This window comes from Protopterus annectens, chromosome 2.part0 (assembly GCF_019279795.1).
Source record: "Protopterus annectens isolate FY-2018-M chromosome 2.part0, PAN1.0, whole genome shotgun sequence".
Taxonomy (NCBI): domain Eukaryota; kingdom Metazoa; phylum Chordata; order Ceratodontiformes; family Protopteridae; genus Protopterus; species Protopterus annectens.
In genome coordinates this window covers 1,697,967,864-1,697,983,431 of record NC_056728.1, presented here as the reverse complement: position 1 = coordinate 1,697,983,431, position 15,568 = coordinate 1,697,967,864, and the positions used below count along the sequence as shown (strand labels likewise).

Sequence of the window (15,568 nt, the reverse complement as noted above, 5' to 3'; positions counted from 1 at the left end):
GTCGGGGTGTATCGGTATTGAGAAAAATGCATTACTAATATGTACCACAGAAAAATACTTTTGCTGAGGCTTTAAATCATTCAGTAAGGTGTGTGGATCTGGCACCGTTGGTGCCCTGGGTATAACTGCATCATTTACAGCTTGTAAATCTTGGACCATACGCCATTCCCTTCCTGACAGGAAATAAGGGTGTATTACATGGTGAATCGGGAGATTCTATTAAGACTCCTTTCTTAAGTAAGGCTGCTATTATAGGTTTGATCCCTATCTCTGCATCCTTTCTCAAGGGATACTGTCTTTTCTGAGGTCTGAATGCTGACTTTGGCGTAATAGTAACTGGTCCTGCTGTTCGTATAAGTCCTACATCTGATTTCCCTGTTGACCAGGGAGTCTCTGGTATGTTTCGCAAGGCTTTTTCCTCTCCTTCCAATAAAAGTAATACTCAGCTATTCTCACTAGCCTGTGAGTGCACAGCTGGGTGTGTCTGTGTTATCCAATTCAATTTCTGTTTCTGTACTCCTTGTTCGGAGAGTTCCAATTCTGTCTGCTTTTCCCACCTTGTGACTTTTTCTCCCTAGTCTGCCCATTTCAAACTTTGACTCTTAGTTAAACTAACATGTGGCAATCGATTAGATTTGTAAAGTGCTAAAAATTCCTGGGGCAATGAACAGCTTACTACACTGTTTCCTTCTGTGTCCCAGTGCAAGTCTCGTAACACTAGTCTGTTTGCATGGTTCTGAAACAATTCCTGCTCATATTCTTTATCAGGTCCTGGTCTACTACAGTAATATAGAGTACAATGCAACAAATGCTGTTTGTTAATGTCAAGGGAGGGGGATTTACTGATGGCTACGTTCATCAGTTCTTCGGTTACTGCCCCTGGACCAGTTGTAACCAAGTCCTGGCTGTACCAATAATATGTCTCACCCCCTGGTCACACTACAAAAGTTTCCATTTGTCGCTGTGCTTCCATACCCTGCATGGTTGGAACTACGGCTATGCCAAATATCTGCATTAAATCTCTACCCAAAAGATTTACTGGGCATTTTGCAGAAACTACAATTTTACTTTTCTGGGTCATTCCTGAAACAGGGTCTGTTATTGCTATGTAGTAGCTCCGATACAGCTGTCCATTAGCTGCCTTCACTAGTATATAATCTGGAGATTCTGAATCTTCTGGTAATTTTGAAGGATGTATCCGGGTCCGTGAAGCCCCTGAGTCACACAAAAATTTGACTTCCCTCCCCTCTACCAGAGGTCACTTCGGTTTTGTATCTGCTAAGTAAAGCTCTAGGCTCAATAAGGCAAAGTCCAAAATTTCATTTTCCTCAACATCTACAAATCCTTCATACTAACACTAGAATAATACACTCGACCAAACACTTTAAAAGTGACTTATTTCAAAATGATCTCAAAACATGCAACTGGAACCTCTTGAAATCACTTCCTCTTAATGAAGCAGTTTCATTCTTTAACTCGACCTTCCTTTCCATTTTGGATAAACATGCCCCTGAACGCTCTATTAGAATGAAGTCTAATATAGCCCCATGGCTCTCAAAGGAAACAAAGAAATTAATTCATACTAAAAATAAAATTTGGGCCAAATGGAGATACCATAGAATCAGCTCTGATTTTCTTCATTTTTGCCAACTTAGAAATCTTACAAAAAAAGCTATAATGTCTGACAAAAAAACTACTACTGTGAACTTCAACAAACCCATTTAAATAAACCCAAACAATTCTGGTCTTCAATCAACAAACTCCTTTCACCTGGAACAGCTAAAACTCCCTCCCCCATAAACGCAGACCCAGATACAACTAACCATATTGCAAACACTTTTAACTCCTTTTTTATAGAAACCATTCAATCTCTTGCTAGACAACTGAACGCCAATAACTTTTACCCTCCAAATAATCTTGTTGATTCCCCCCACAACTTCACTCTTCATCCTATCTCTACCTCTTTCATCTACAAGCTTATTCTCAAACTGAAACCCTGCACCCCCTCTACTGATAAACTCCCCTCTCTCTCTCTTCAAAAGGCTGCTAAACAGATTGCATACCCCATATCTATACTCATTAATAGGACTATCCAAGAAGGAACCATACCAAATATATGGAAAGTCTCTCATATCATCCCACTACACAAAGGTGGTAACTCTATTGACTACACTAACTTTAGACCTATTGCTCTTCTCTCACCTCTAGCTAAGATTATGGAGAAATGTATCCATCAGCAACTTGTACAGTATCTCTCTTTACACAACATAATAGCCAACTGTCAACATGGCTTTAGACCCCACCATAGCACCTCCACTGCCCTCCTTTCCTTTGTTGACACCATCAACAACTATCGTAACTCCAATCTTTTCACCTCTGCTCTATTCATTGACCTCTAAAGCTTTTGACATGGTGAACCACTCTTCCTTATTAACATCCTTGCATCCCTCTCATTTGATAACCTGGCTATAAAATGGTTTACTTCTTATCTTAGCAACAGACATCAAGCCGCTCGCTGGGACAATCATATCTCTTCCTTATTGCCTGTTTTTATTGAAGTCCCACAGGGCTCCATTTTCTCGGCCTTTCTTCTCTCCTCTACATATAAGATCTCTCAACACTGTAATCCCTCAAGCTACCTGCATCCAATATGCTGGACTCCACTATTATTTGTTCAGCATCTACCTCTTCAGAGCTACTCGCTAACTCAAACTACTTTCAACACTGTAGAAACTTGGTTTACTAGACGGTACCTCCTCCTCAATGCTAAAAAACGAAACGCCTTTTTTTTCACTCCCACTCGAGCCTCCCCATTAAATTTCAACATCATATCTAATGATACCACTGTCATCTCCTGACCCACACACTAAAAACACTAGGTTGTAACCATCGACAAACAATCACTAATGATACCACACTGTCATCTCCTCCGACACTTCCATAACTAAACTGTGTAACCATCAATCTCACTTTGATCAACACATCAATAACATCAAAACAGTTAACAAAAATAGGATCGTTAAACCATTTCTTACACCTTCTACCAGAGCTACTATCGCCCACTCCCATCTGATATCTACTCTCTTTTCGCCTCACCTATTTTCACTAACCTTAAGAAGGCTAACATAAATAACTAGCAACCTGTTACAATAGCATTGCCCGTTGCCACCAGTAACCCTTTTAGAACACATCACTGTCATAAAAAACTCCTAGGCTGGCTTGAGCTGCAAAACTGCCTTATGATCTCACAACTTACCATTGCCCACAAGATACTTTTACCAACCTGATAACACCCTATACTTTCTCAACTTATAATAATCTTACCTCCCTGATCTTCTTCTAAACTCATGACCAAATCTGTAAAAACTTAGCTGGTGACTCTCTTTCACCAATAGTGGGAATCAGCTACCCACTGCTAATCCTTCAAACAAAAATCATCCAAAATCTCTGGCTTTGTTCCTGTAGGACTCCTGACTAACCTTCTTCATTCCCCTACTCTAACTATAACACATATACTTTCTTCTTATCGCCCTGTTGCTCTCCTCTTATGCTCTCACCCACCCCTGTCCTCTTTCCTACTTCTTCTCCTTACTGACCATTGCTTCTCACTCTTCTCCTCCCTTGTATTTCTTCATTAATCCCTGTTTTACTTTTCTCTCCGTGGTGAGCCTTAGGTATTTTGTTGTTCTTGTTACTAAATGCATATTCTTATTGTACTCAACTTTTTATTAATATGTCTCTTTGTAATTGTGGAGCTTTTCTCCCCGGGCCTCTACTGAAAATGGACATATGTCCAGCTAGACTAGCCCGGTTAACAAATGTAAAATAAAATAAAATAAATAAATAAATGGACATCCTCTACTCTTGCTATCACTTTTGCTCTTGTCTTTTCCTGTTTATTTTCATTCAGTGATTCCTGACTATCATATAGTCATTCCTCATCCTCCTTATTTTCTGTAGTCACCTTTTATTTAGCCTGCAATCCCTTGCTAAATGTTAAAACATTCACCTCTTTTCTTTCTTCTTCAAAATCGCTTGTCAGATTGTTTACCTTTCTCCCAGTTTGTACTACAAATGACCTATCTTCTGCTGAAAATACTAAAATGTCTCTCCACATGTCTTGCATATTCAAGTAATGGCTGCAAATGATCTACCATGTGCTTCATAATAAAGCTGCTAATGGGGTTATACTACCTTTCAGAATGCATTCTTTAGCTGTTGTTCATATGGGGAATCTTGTGTGTGGTTATTAAAACACTCTAATAATCTAGCATAATATATATCAACTGTTTCACCTTCTTGTTGAATGCTCTGATTAAAGTCCAGTCAGCCCTTTCCATTTTTCAGAGATTTGGTCTGGACCTTTCACTCTGCCATCCAATTCTGCATTAGTATGTGGGAGATCATGTGCCAATCTGGACCTACAATTTGTCTAACTACTTTTCTACTTCTTCTCCATTCAGATGGTAACTAAGTCTTCTAAAATTTTGGATCTGTAAACTAAAAGAGTTGCCTGCCTGTGGTACTTCTATGAGTGGACATATTTCTTCCTCACTCATAGCTTGTGATTTTCTATTTATTTCACATAGTTCAATCTTCCTTCGTTTGAGACCTTGTCTGACAAATAGTTTTGATGCTGTAGAAACAGCTGGGGTGGATCAGCTTGTCCACTGTCATATTCTGGTAAGGGAAGTGATTACCTTCTTTGTCTAAGAACATTGTTATTGAATTTTTAATCTTTTGGTTCCTTAAGCCACCTATGTGCCTGATTGTCATTGTTTTTAATTTATCTTAAGTTGCAACAAGTTTAATTATCTAAATTACCATTGAATTTATACTTATCAACCCATTTTGTATAGTCCTTCTTATCACGTGGTACCATGTATCTAGAATAACTGCTGTCCCTGATCTGCACATGCATTTCTTCCTGACAAAACAGTTCTGCAACTAGTCCCTGATCTTTAAAACAGAAATAAGGTAATTCCTCCTTACCTGACCCTCCGTGAGTTGATCCACCTCCAATCCCAGATCAGAAACAGTGGCTGGCCTGTTTCGACAGTTCAGTCGGTCTTTCAAAACAAAAAATTATCAAAACACGGTAGGTTCAGGTTAAATCTTGCAGCAAGGAGACAAAATATTACAGAGTTTGTCTAACTAGAAACAGGAAATCAAGCTGACGTAACAGATTACCAGCTTTTCATCATCATCTGTTGACCATCATTCCCATGAATTTCTGCTGATTTAACAATTTTTGAGAAACTTGATTACTACCAGTTAGATACATGTTATGTTACCATTCAAGGTGCTATGAATTCAAGCGTTCATTTCTCTAATAATCCTTTGTCTACTTTATCTCTAAGTTTCTGTCTGATTATCTAAAATCATTACACTTTTCAAAAAGCATCTTTTTCAGTATATATAACACCTAGAATGAAAAGTGTATTAATTGGCATTAAGCATACACACATTAATACATATTTTTCTAACATACCCCATTGGGGATCCTTTTTTCTTGCACTAACTGATGTCCGAAAAAGTTAACAATTGTCTGTGGAAAACAGATCCCACACCAAGACGTCCATTCATACTGCGTCACTTGTTTACACCCAGACTACGACATACCCCGTTGCCAGTTCTATGCCCTCTTTAACGTGAGAACCATTCACAATAGAGCTCTTTTTGTAGACAGATATTTTCGTCTTCTGTCTTCGCATCCCGAAATGGCATCTGTCAACAAACAATCCGTGGACATTCTGAAAAAATGCAGAGATAAAGAGTCAGACCACACAAGTCTAAGCCTTCCGTCGACTCTACTGCTAGGCAGGTCATCAGTTCCCTGGAATTCAGTGAGGTGCTTTCACAGCCCCTGATGCCCGATTAGGTATCTACTCAGGCCTCTACCGAGACCCTTTCGGCGTCTGGTATGCCACAGAAGTCTTCTTCGTCTTCCGAGCCTTTGGCTGTCTCTGTCACGGTTGGGTCCAGAGCTGCAAAGCAGGCACCAGCTTCCAAGAAGGCCTCTCGCACTACCAAATCTAGTCAAAAATCAACATCATCTCATCTGACTACCGTTTCTCTCAGACCGATGGATACTCTTGGGCCTCGAAGCCAGGCCACTCCTACAAAATATGCCTCTAGCCGCCATCTTGCTCCTGCTCCACCACCCCAAGCACAAATGCTTAAAATGGCGGAGGATCTCATCTCTCTTATCAGGGGTAGTCAGGCCACAACTTCTAAAAGGAAAAAACACCCTTCTCCTGAAATTATGACAGAGCAGGATTCTGAGGAATCTGATTATTCAATTTGAAGAAGAACAACAGCCTCTTACTGCTTATGAAGATTCAGATGCAGAGGAATCCATTCCTTCTGCCTCCCCACCAGAAGACCTTTCCTTTGGGGAAACACTTCACACCCTCGGGGAACATTTCCAATGGGAATCTCAGGATTTCCCCCAGTCTAAGAAAATGCTAAGAGAGTTTCAGAACCTGCCACAGCACAGACACCTGGCCATCCCCTCTATTTTAGAAGTGGTGGATGATGTTTTCCATGAATCCAGCTTAGCCCCTGACATCCTCCCACCTGCTGCCAATAAACCTGACAGGTATTAGAGTACCGGATTCTCACAAATACCTGTACTGAAATCCTGCTGCAGACTCAGAGGTCATTACATAGGCACATAAAAGAGCTAAGACTAAGTTTGCCAAGAATCCTATTCCTTCTGACAAGGTTTCCAGAGCTCTGGACAGATGGAGTAAAAAAAGTATACATCTCTGCAACCTTAGCTGTCAGAGCACTCAACTGTCAATTCCATATGTTAAAATATCAACAACACACTTTGGAACTATTAAAACAAAATATTTCAACCTTTCCTGACTGTGCCAATTCGAAAGAGTTAGCGGATTTACTGCACTCTACTTGTCAAGTGGCCAAGCACTCATTACACTGTGGATATGACGCCCTAGAAGCCTCAAGCATGGCAGCAGTGTCAGGATCTGTCATTAGGAGACATGCATGATTGAAGGAACAACCTCTCCCTGATCATGTCAAGTCTAAATTAATCGATGCATCCCTGGATAAGGACCGCCTGTTTGCAGTAAAGCAGAAGAGGTGCTTAAAAAGATGGAAGACAAAGCAAAATATGTGCAAACAGTAAAAGATTTCTTTCAGGTTCAACCTCCCAGGTTCATCAGGAACTTTCTAAACACTGGTCCTTCCCTGCACCTAGCAGACAGGGCCAAGGTAAGCCCCACGGGGACAGGCCACCCAGACCCCTATCCCAGTGGACCACTTCCTCCCCAAAGGCAAGGAGATCTAAGCCATCCCTCTATGGTAAAAGCTCTCAATGACTCTCTCTCCCTCTGCCCTTCTTTCACTCACCAAAAGCTAGGAGGAAGGCTCTCCCTCTGCAAAGAAAATTGACTTTCTGTAACAAAGGACCAATGGGTCTTAAAGATCATTTTTCAGGGGTACAAATTCTCTTTCAACGAACTCCCAATTCCAAGAGGGTACCCAAACTTACCTCCAAATCAGGGGGCAGAGGCATCGAAACAGGTCCAAACTCTCATATCCCAGAGGGCGGTAAAACCTGCCCCTCAAATCAAACAGGCAAGGGATTTTATTCCAGACTTTTCCTTGTTTCCAGGAAAGAGGGCACTTGGCATCCCATCCTGGATCTATCCATTCTGAACACCTCCCTGGTGTTCCCCAAATTCAAAATGCTAACTTTGCAGCAGCTGTTGCCTATGCTGACAAAAAGTGCCTGGCTAGTGACCCTAGATTTAAAGACGCCTACCTCCACATCCCCATAAGGGAATACTGCAGGAAATTCCTTCGTTTCAGAGCAGGCTCACAACACTTTGAGTTCTCTGCGTTACCCTTTGGCTTATCTACTGCACCCAGAGTATTCACCAAATGCTTAGCCCCGGCAATAGCATTTTGCAGACAGAGAAATATAGAGAGTTACCCTTATCTGGATGACTGCCTCATTCAGGCAGAATGCAAAGAAAAGCTGCTCCAGGACCTTCTCTTTGTCAAAACCCTCCTAGCTTCTCTAGGGTTCACAATCAACGAGAAGAAATCAAAGCAAACACCCTCCAGGAAGATCATCTTTTTGGGAGCTCTGCTGGACACAGCATCCCAAATGGCCTTCCTATCCCCAGAAAAGCAGAGCTTGCTGCCCATCTGCTTTACCCAGCTGGCTTCCAGAAGTCACCTCACTGCGAGGAAGTTCCTGCAAGCCTTGGGGTACATGGCCAGGCTTCACATGAGGAAACTTCAGTGGTATCTAAAGAACCTTTGGTGTTGGCACACTCAGCCTCTGAAGACCTCTCTCCCTCTGATCCCCTGTATAAGGGCCGCGTTTTTCTGGTGGGCAGGAGCCTGTGCCAAGAACCAGGGTCTTTCCTTCATCCTTTGCCCTACTGGACAGACTATCACCACCGACGCCTCAGACATTGCTTGGGGTGCTTCCCTTACACATCAGTCAGAAGGAAATGATGGCAGTACAAAAAGCTCTGACATCCTTCAAACCCCATGTCAGGCCAGGGGTTCTCCTTATCAGAACAGACAACACCACAGTAATGTGGTATATCAACAAACATGGAGGGACCTAATCTTACCCTCTGTGCAGGCTGGCCATGAACCTCTGGCTGGCAGCCTCCTCCATGGGATTACACCTAATTGCCCAATACCTACCAGGGATCAACAGCACCCTGGCAGACCACCTAAGCAGAAACTTACTGGACCCCCACGAATGGCAGCTCCACAGAAAAATCTTTTTGCAAGTCATTCAGGAGTTGGGAACTCCAGAGGTGGATTTGCACCCCAACCACCAACTAAAAAAATTCTGTACCAGGGAGTATCACCAGCTAGCGTGGAAGGTGGATGCCTTGACCTTCCCCTGGAACTCCCTCTTTGTGTACGTGTTCCCTCCTCTGCCTTTTATTCCCAAGGTACTGATCAAGATATGGGAGGAGAGACCAAAGGCCGTCCTCATTGCTCCAGATTGGCCCAGACAGCATTGGTACCCCTTACTGGGCAGCCTGACATTACAGCCTCCCAGGCAGCTTCCCCTGATCTCAGACCTCTAGACCTAGGTTGGGGGGAATGCTGCACCCAGACCTGCAGACTGTCAAACTGTCAGCATGGCTAATACTTTAAAAGCAAACAAGGGACCCCTGTTAAGCAAACAGGTCCTAGACATTATCAAAGAGGCCAGGAGGCCCAGCACCAGAAAATCTTACGCAGGGAAATGGAAAAGATTCTGCTCCTAGAGCCAGTCTAGAGGGGGCAGTACCTTACAACCTTCCATCCCTCTTATCCTGGACTACCTAGCCGAGTTGCTCAATAGTGGCCTATCCTTCTCTTCTATTAAAATCCATGTCTCAGCCATTTCAGCTCATATTGATACAAACCAGCCCCTCTTCTCACATCCTGTGATTAAACAATTCCTCAGAGGGGCCTCTAATATCAAACCTCCCAGAAGGCCACCCACTCCAGCCTGAGACCTGAATTATGTTTTAGAAAAACTAATCTTGCCACCATTCGGACCCGCTGCTTCAGCAGAATTGAGATACCTCTCCTGGAAGACTGCTTTCCTACTAGCTATCACCTCAGCCAGAAGAGTTTCAGATCTTCAGGCACTCATGGCCATTGAGCCCTTCATCATTTTCCATGCCGACAGGGTCTCCCTGAGGATGGTATCTGATGTTACCCTCAACCAGACCATGCATCTAGCCATTTTCTTTCCTAATCCTCAAAACAAGGGGAAAAGAATTCTGCACTCACTAGACGTGCACAGACAGCTCAGATACTACCTGGACTGTACTAAAGCCTTCAGAAAAACAGACCATCTTCTTGTCAGCTTTGCTCCAGGGTCAGAGGGGAAACCCATTTCCAAGCAAGCCATTTCCAAATGGATATCACACTGTATCCATTTCTGCTACAGACTACATGGGAAAGCAACCTCCTAAGTCTGTTCGTACCCATTCCACTAGGGCAGCCTCCACTTCCACAGCATTCCTTAGAAGAGTTCCCACCAGGGACATCTTGGAAGCTGCCACCTGGACCTCTGTCCATACCTTTACAGAGCATTACCACCTACCTCTTTTCTCTAAGGCTAAGGCAGGGTTTGCCTTTGTAGTTCTGCAGGGCATGCTGACCCATGCCTAGGTCTCTGACTAATCCTTCCACCCCTCTCCTCAGCTTTGGGAATCTTCCCACAGGTAATGACTGCAACAGTGAAACACGAAGAACATAGTACAGTTGTGTACACTTGCCATAAATATAGATGTTCAAGTGTATTCACTGTTGCAGTCCTGGTTTCCCTTCCGCCTTGTATCCTCTTTCCTTAGGGGGACATAAGCTTCTCACGGTGACTTTTAGCTACCAGGACCACTCTACCATATTTCCTTGTGCTTCTGACTGGTTAGGGTAAGAAAAACTGATGTAATGGCGTCAGCTGCCTTGCTTTATAGCACTGACGACCTGACATCAGACTACAGGCGACAGCAGCCGACGCAGAAAACCATTGACTCTGGTATTCGGGCCGGCCGAGGGCTACCACAGCAGGGATAATCCACAGGTGATGTCTGCAACAGTGAATACACTCTAAAACATCTACATTTATGGTAGGTGTACACAACTGTACTTAACTGTTCTAATAGAAGGACCACTGCTGTAGTGCAGACTCCCACCCTTGGATGTCACTTACTAATAGCTTAAAGCGGAGGATAGGAAGAAACTTAATGGCATCATCTCTTTGATCATGATTAAAAGGAAGTACAGGGGTTTCTTTAATTAACATTCCTGCTCCTTAATATTCTAGTTAGGATAATGCTCAGAAAAATGTGAGAGCGCTCTATTATTTCTCCTGTCTACCTTTTCCTTAAGAATAACACTAATTTCAGAGTTAACAGGTTACCTTCAACCACCCCCCCAAACACACAAGCGCACGCACACACTTCTCATTCCCATTCCTTATTAGATCTAATGAGCTGAATGCCACAGTTGTGCTTAGGTTGGTCTGACTTGGTGCGTGATCTACACTGATCATGGTACATTTGTTAGGGATGCTTTTAGTCAGAAAGGAATAGAAAATGGTGTAGGCTGCTGCCCTTTTAGCCAAATGCTACACCAATGTCCTGCACAAAAAAAATTGTTAATTTCCATTCTGAGAACATCCAGATGCTCTGAAAGAGAGTCTGAAGGGTGGATGCCCATCTGCAGCTAATTCCTATGGGTAAGCCAAGTGCCTGCTGTTAGTGTAAGCATGCTCACACAACAGTACGTTTTGAGTATTTACATCCCTTCACAGCATCTCGTTTTTTTTTTTTTAGCCAGAAATTTTTGTAGTGATTGTTAATATTCATTTAGTTGTATACACTTTAACTTGTTAACAAATTATTGGATTTCATATCTTCAACTCAGTTGGAAGAGCATTGTAAGTTAATAAATCTGGGTTGAAAATCACTGATTTGGATTATTTAGACATGCTGTTCTGCACTTATACAATTAAAAAAAAGTCAGAAAATAGAAACAAATTGGCACATTTTGCACAATTTTGCTTGTCTTCAAGTAGGTTTTGGCTTCTGCAGAAGTATTAGTGTATCCCACTCAGAAACTAGTTAATCATAATAGATGATGATTTCAAAGTCAGATGTACACTTTGTATCTTATGTATTTTGTGACATTGAAAAAGGTTTTGGCTTCTGCAGAAGTATTAGTGTATCCCATTTGGAAACAAGTTAGTTTATCAGATGATTTCAAAATCAGATGTACGCTTTTTATCTTATGTATTTTGTGTTATTGAAAAAATGCAGTAAAAACTTGTCTGCACGTGTAGCCTGCCTTATACTTTTTTCCCCATTTCAGCAGGTGCTGTCTAAAGAGAAGTCCTTGCTCACTACAGCCACTGTTAAAACTAATTATTCTTCATCTGCACAGGAGGAGAACGAGATGACCCCACAGCTGTCGCAGGTCCTGAAATCTGTGTTTGTAGAAAATGTTGGTTGGGCATCGCAAGTAAGTAAAAAGTTATTTCTGATCCCCCCCCTTTTTGGGAGCTCTGCTGGACACAGCATCCCAAATGGCCTTCCTATCCCCAGAAAAGCAGAGCTTCCTGCTACTCTACCCAGCTGGCTTCCAGAAGTCACCTCACTGCGAGGAAGTTCCTGCAAGCCTTGGGGTACATGGCCAGGCTTCACATGAGGAAACTTCAGTGGTATCTAAAGAACCTTTGGTGTTGGCGCGCACAGCCTCTGAAGACCTTTCTCCCTCTGATCCCCTGTATAAGGGCCGCGTTTCTCTGGTGGGCAGGAGCCTGTGCCAAGAACCAGGGTCTTTCCTTCATCCTTTGCCCTACTGGACAGACTATCACCACCGACACCTCAGACATTGCTTGGGGTGCTTCCCTTACACATCAGTCAGAAGGAAATGATGGCAGTACAAAAAGCTCTGACATCCTTCAAGCCCCATGTCAGGCCAGGGGTTCTCCTTATCAGAACAGACAGCACCACAGTAATGTGGTATATCAGCAAACATGGAGGGACCCAATCTTACCCTCTGTGCAGGCTGGCCATGAACCTCTGGCTGGCAGCCTCCTCCATGGGATTACACCTAATTGCCCAATACCTACCAGGGATCAACAGCACCCGGGCAGACCACCTAAGCAAAAACTTACTAGACCCCCACGAATGGCAACTCCACAGAAAAATCTTTTTGCAAGTCATTCAGGAGTGGGGAACTCCAGAGATGGATTTGCACCCCAACCACCAACTAAAAAAATTCTGTACCAGGGAGTATCACCAGCTAGCGTGGAAGGTGGATGCCCTGACCTTCCCCTGGAACTCCCTCTTTGTGTACATGTTCCCTCCTCTGCCTTTTATTCCCAAGGTACTGATCAAGATATGGGAGGAGAGACCAAAGGCCGTCATCATTGCTCCAGATTGGCCCAGACAGCATTGGTACCCCTTATTGGGCAGCCTGACATTACAGCCTCCCAGGCAGCTTCCCCTGATCTCAGACCTCTAGACCTAGGTTGGGGGGAATGCTGCACCCAGACCTGCAGACTGTCAAACTGTCAGCATGGCTAATACTTTAAAAACAAACAAGGGGCCCCTGTTAAGCAAACAGGTCCTAGACATTATCAAAGAGGCCAGGAGGCCCAGCACCAGAAAATCTTACGCAGGAAAATGGAAAAGATTCTGCTCCTAGAGCCACTCCAGAGGGGGCAGTACCTTACAACCTTCCATCCCTCTTATACTGGACTACCTAGCCGAGTTGCTCAATAGTGACCTATCCTTCTCTTCTATTAAAATCCATGCCTCAGCCATTTCAGCTCATATTGATACAGACTAGCCCCTCTTCTCACATCCTGTGATTAAACAATTCCTCAGAGGGGCCTCTAATATCAAACCTCCCAGAAGGCCACCCACGCCAGCCTGAGACCTGAATTATGTTTTAGAAAAACTAATCTTGCCACCATTTGGACCTGCTGCTTCAGCAGAATTGAGATACCTCTCCTGGAAGACTGCTTTCCTACTAGCTAGCACCTCAGCCAGAAGAGTTTCAGAACTTCAGGCACTCATGGCCATTGAGCCCTTCATCATTTTCCATGCCGACAGGGTCTCCCTGAAGACTAATCCCTCCTTTATGCCCAAGGTGGTATCTGATGTTACCCTCAACCAGACCGTGCATCTAGCCATTTTCTTTCCTAATCCTCAAAACAAGGGGAAAAGAATTCTGCACTCACTAGACGTGCACAGACAGTTCAGATACTATCTGGACTGTACTAAAGCCTTCAGAAAAACAGACCATCTTCTTGTCAGCTTTGCTCCAGGGTCAGAGGGGAAACCCATTTCCAAGCAAGCCATTTCCAAATGGATATCACACTGTATCCATTTCTGCTACAGACTACATGGGAAAGCACCTCCTAAGTCTGTTCGTACCCATTCCACTAGGGCAGCCTCCACTTCCACAGCATTCCTCAGAAGAGTTCCCACCAGGGACATTTTGGAAGCTGCCACCTGGACCTCTGTCCATACCTTTACAGAGCATTACCACCTACCTCTTTTCTCTAAGGCTAAGGCAGGGTTTGCCTCTGTAGTTCTGCAGGGCATGCTGACCCATGCCTAGGTCTCTGACTAATCCCTCCACCCCTCTCCTCAGCTTTGGGAATCTTCCCACAGGTAATGACTGCAACAGTGAAACACGAAGAACATAGTACAGTTGTGTACACTTGCCATAAATGTGGATGTTCAAGTGTATTCACTGTTGCAGTCCTGGTTTCCCTTCCGCCTTGTATCCTCTTTACTTAGGGGGACATAAGCTTCTCATGGTGACTTTTAGCTACCAGGACCACTCTACCATATTTCCTTGTGCTTCTGACTGGTTAGGGTAAGAAAAACTGATGTAATGGCGTCAGCTTCCTTGCTTTATAGCACTGACGACCTGACGTCAGACTACAGGTGACAGCAGCCGACGCAGAAAACCATTGACTCTGGTATTCGGGCCGGCCGAGGGCTACCACATCAGGGATAACCCACAGGTGATGTCTGCAACAGTGAATACACTCTAAAACATCTACATTTATGGTAGGTGTACACAACTGTACTTAACTGTTCTAATAGAAGGACTACTGCTGTAGTGCAGACTCCCACCCTTGGATATCACTTACTAATAGCTTAAAGCGGAGGATAGGAAGAAACTTAATGGCATCATCTCTTTGATAATGATTAAAAGGAAGTACAGGGGTTTCTTTAATTAACATTCCTGCTCCTTAATATTCTAGTTAGGATGATGCTCAGAAAAATGTGAGAGCGCTCTATTATTTCTGCTGTCTACCTTTTCCTTAAGAATAACACTAATTTCAGAGTTAACAGGTTACCTTCAACCACCCCCCCCCAAACACACGCGCGCACGCACGCACACACTTCTCATTCCCCTGAATGGCACAATTGTGCTTAGGTTGGTCTGACTTGTTGCATGATCTACACTAATCATGGTACATTTGTTAGGGATGCTTTTAGTCAGAAAGGAATAGAAAATGGTGTAGGCTGCTGCCCTTTTAGCCAAATGCTACACCAATGTCCTGCACAAAAACATTTGTTAATTTCCATTCTGAGAACATCCAGATGCTCTGAACGAGAGTCTGAAGGGTGGATGCTCATCTGCAGCTAATTCCTATGGGGAAGCAAAGTGCCTGCTGTTAGTGTAAGCATGCTCACACAACAGTACGTTTTGAGTGTTTACATCCATTCACAGCATCTCGTGTTTTTTTTTTAGCCAGAAATTTTTGTAGTGATTGTTAATACTCATTTAGTTGTATACAGTTTAACTTAACAAATGATTGGATTTCATATCTTCAACTCAGTTGGAAGAGCATTGTAAGTTAATAAATCTGGGTTGAAAATCACTGATTTGGATTATTTAGACATGCTGTTCTGCACTTATACAATTAAATAAAAATCAGAAAATAGAAACAAATTGGCACATTTTGCACAATTTTACTTGTCTTCAAGTAGGTTTTGGCTTCTGCAGAAGTATTAGTGAATCCCACTTAGAAACTAGT

The 15,568-nt window shown here is 43.2% G+C and overlaps 1 protein-coding gene across 1 annotated transcript in view; it reads left to right on the top strand.

Annotated features, from left to right (window-relative positions):
- Nucleotides 1–15,568, top strand: part of PLK4 (polo like kinase 4) — a gene marked incomplete in the record, with an annotated part of 949,915 nt that overhangs the window by 805,247 nt on the left and 129,100 nt on the right.